The sequence below is a fragment of the Octopus bimaculoides genome, chromosome 8 (genome assembly GCF_001194135.2).
Source record: "Octopus bimaculoides isolate UCB-OBI-ISO-001 chromosome 8, ASM119413v2, whole genome shotgun sequence".
In the NCBI taxonomy this organism is placed as follows: domain Eukaryota; kingdom Metazoa; phylum Mollusca; class Cephalopoda; order Octopoda; family Octopodidae; genus Octopus; species Octopus bimaculoides.
In genome coordinates this window covers 219,009-222,845 of record NC_068988.1, presented here as the reverse complement: position 1 = coordinate 222,845, position 3,837 = coordinate 219,009, and the positions used below count along the sequence as shown (strand labels likewise).

The window sequence follows — 3,837 nt, the reverse complement described above, 5'->3', positions numbered from 1 at the left end:
ATATATATATATATACATATATATATATATACATATATATATATATATATATATACATACATACAGTGTACATTTAAGAGGTACCATCAGAGGATACCTGGCACGCTAGAAGGAATAGCCAAAATCCAAACCACTATTAGGGATAAATTTCGAAGGGAATGAAAAATAAAACCATTTCCCATCTATCACTAGAGCATTAGTTTCATATTGAGAGTAGCACAAGAACGAAATGAGTTTACTCCTGCAGCGTAGAAGGATGGAGGACATGAGTGAGTGAAACGGTTGAGAGGCTGGTGTGGTGTTATGTGTGGTCACAGGATTTGGTGTGAAATATTTCAAATTTTACTCAGTAACAGATTTATTCAGTGAAATGGATGACCATAAAGAAATTTTTAAAAAAAGAAAGGAAACCTACAGAATTATTCTGAGAGTATTTTCCAGCAGGTGTAATTGAGTATAATAGCTGGAGGATGTTATGGAGAAAAAAAGAAAATTGGAGACAGGGTTTTCCATTGTAGAACTAGGAGAAAGAAGCACACATTATAAGGCACCTGAGTGTGTGTGTGTGTGTGTGTGTGTCTTCCTCTTGTCTTGACAAAATATATAAATATAGATGCATTATAAGCAACTCATAACTAGGAACTTCCATCTGCCTTGCTTAATCCATATCTACTTTGTCTATGTTCAATGTTTGCCAGTTTAACGCAAGTTCTTTGACCTCTTGCTAAAAGAACTTAATTATGGAGAATATATTTATCAAAGATATTCCTTGATTCTTCAAAGATGCAACTGGAAATGACTAACATCCTTTATAAAGGATATTCCTCGACGCTTCTTCTCTGAAGACAGAATAGCTGGCTTATATGGAAATCTTTGCTCAATGACTTACACAGCATCATCATTTAACATCAGTTTTCCATGCTGGCATGGGTTGGATAGCTTGACAAGAACTGACATGGCCAGGGACCGCATCAGACTGTCATTATTGAGATGGTGTTTGGAACATAAATTAACATAAAAAATTTGATAGGCTTTGACTTCGATCATTTTAAACAGGAAGTTTGTATAAAAGAATGGGTGACGGCATCAGACAGGTTGATATGTTGGTATCAAAAGTTGCTTCCCAGCCACTTGGTTCTGGGTTCAATCTCACTGTGTGGCACCTTGGGCAAATGTCTTCTAATATAGTTGCAGGCAAACCAAAGCCTTGTCAGTGGATTTGGTAGATAGAAACTGAAAGAAACTCATCATGTGTGTGTGTGTGTGTGTGTGTGTGTGTGTGTGTCTCCCACTGCTGCTTGACAACCGGTGTTGGTGTGTTTATGTCCCTGTAACTTAGTGGTTCGGCAAAACAGGCCAATAGAATAAGTACCAAGCTTAAAAAAAATAATAAGCCCTGGAGTCAATTCATTCAGCTAATAAATTCTTCAAGGCGGTGCCCCAGCATGGCCACAGTCTAATGACTGAAACCAAATAAGAAAATAAAAGATAAAAAATAAAAGAAACATTTCAATAAAAAAAAAAGAAACTATGTAAATAAAGTAAAAGATACATTGAAAAAAAATCAACAATTATTAATTAATGATGCAATTATAATGACTTCATGCGATTATGCTTACATATAAATATATATCAAAGAGAAGAAAAGAAAGAAAGAAAAGGGGAAAGAACTTGTTTTGTTGTCTCTGAATCGGGACTACAGAATTATTCAAATTAATACTGTGAAATATTTAGTCTAGCATTTTATTCGTTCAGTTAATTAGCAACTTCCTCCTTTCATTAAATTATTACTTGATCAGTAATGTTGCTAATAAACCGAACAGCTGTTCAGCATTTGATTTCCTGTGAATCATCCGTCTAACTGCAATACTGTGAATGGTGGCGGTGGTGGTCGTGGACATGAGAAAGACAGTCATATATGATTCAGCGTGATGTAACACTTCTATTTTACACTATCACTGAATATCAAGTTAACAGTAATAAAATCTTAGGAATGATTCTCCACTAGGTGGCTGAAGTAGGTTAGCAGCACTATTATAACAAATATAATAAGGAGTAGCTCTACTGTAGTCGAAATGGAAAAGGAGTAGCTCTCTCTTTCCTAATAAACATTATAGGTTAACAGTTTTGTAACTAGCATAGCGGGGGAGTAGCACTATTGTAACAGTGTAGGACAATAGATATATCCTAATAATCAGGGAAAGAATAGGAGATGTATCATAGTAGGGGAGTAGCTCTATTGTGACAATGATAGTTTGGGAGAATATGGAAGCAACAGACAGTATCTGAGGAACAAAATGAAACTTGAGCCAGGATTTTGTGAATTTCAAGCTTTTCTGTCTTTTATTACAACAAAGTGGTTGGCCTAGAAAGAGCCAGGCAAATGCTTACATGTTAATCCTTTAGCATCCAGATTAAACTGCCAAATATTTATTAACATTGTTTTGAATTACTCACACATTATCTCGTGGCTTTGAGATTTTGATGATGGGATTGTTTACATTCAAAATGACATTGTAGAATGGGTGTGAGAGGCTAGACCAGGCTGATAAGAACATAAAACATGTACAAATATCCTGGCCTGATGTGGCTAACTGTTAATGGGTTAATGTCCAAGATTAAATTCGTTTTCCAAGATGAATATATGTATATATGTGCATATAATTATTGTTTAAATGCCCACTTCTCCCTAAGGAAAACTATTTAAAACTAGGTATACTGAGCCACGCTCGGCTGACTCAGTTTACCAAAGACATTGTGCAGTGCCACCAATGCATTACAAACTTTTGGCCAGTTGTGTTATGACTCCCCTACTGTGAAAACAGAACTCAAAGTAACATTCTTTGTTTTCTCATCAACTGGCACAAAACCACCACCCTCTCTACTGCTCCCTTCTCCTAGCTGATGGGGTTTTGTCTTGCATGTTACTCAGCGACTCTCTTGGTGCTGGTGTCACGTAAAAAGTGACCCCTACACACTGTAGCGTAGTTGGCATTAGGAAGGGCTTCTGGCTAGAGAAACCATGCCAAAACAGACAATGGAGCCTAATGTACCCCACCCCCCTCCACCAGCCTTCCCAGCTCCTGACAAACTGCCCAAACCATACCAGCAAGGAAGATGGATGTTAAATGATGATGATGAAGATGAGGTTTTTTCTTTTATTATTTTCTTTTATTCGTTTCAGTCATTTGGCTGCGGCCATACAGGAGCACTACCTTTAGTCGAACAAATTGACCCCAGGACTTATTCTTTGTAAGCCTAGTACTTATTCTATCGATTCCTTTTGCCGAACCGCTAAGTTAAGGGGGCATAAACACACCAGCATCAGTTGTCAAGCAATGTTGGGGGGGGGGACAAACACAGACACACAAACATATGACAAGCTTCTTTCAGTTTCCGTCTACCAAATCCACTCACAAGGCTTTGGTCGGCCCGAGGCTAGAATAAAAGACACTTGCCCACGGTGCCGTGCAGTAGGACTGAACCCAGAACCATGTGGTTGGTAAGCAAGCTACTTACCACACAGCCACTCCTGCGCCTGTTTGAATGTTTAACACATTTGATACCAACCTGCCCACAACTGACCTTGGTCTTCTGATACAAACTTACTATCCTAAAATTATTTAAATTAAAAACTTTTCGTCAAAATTGCATGTTAATTTATGTCCCAAACACCAGTTAAATAACAACGGTCCAACATGATGTATATATATTTATATATATATATATATATATATATATAACCCATGCTAGCATGGAAAGCGGACGTTAAACGATGATGATGATGATGATGATGAGATATATATATATATATATATATATATATATATATATATA

The 3,837-nt window shown here is 37.0% G+C and overlaps 1 protein-coding gene across 3 annotated transcripts in view; it reads right to left on the bottom strand.

Moving 5' to 3' along the window:
• LOC106876619 (oxysterol-binding protein-related protein 9) overlaps nt 1-3,837 on the bottom strand; it is a 108,849-nt gene that overhangs the window by 22,284 nt on the left and 82,728 nt on the right. The gene's annotated exons all lie outside the window — the stretch shown is intronic.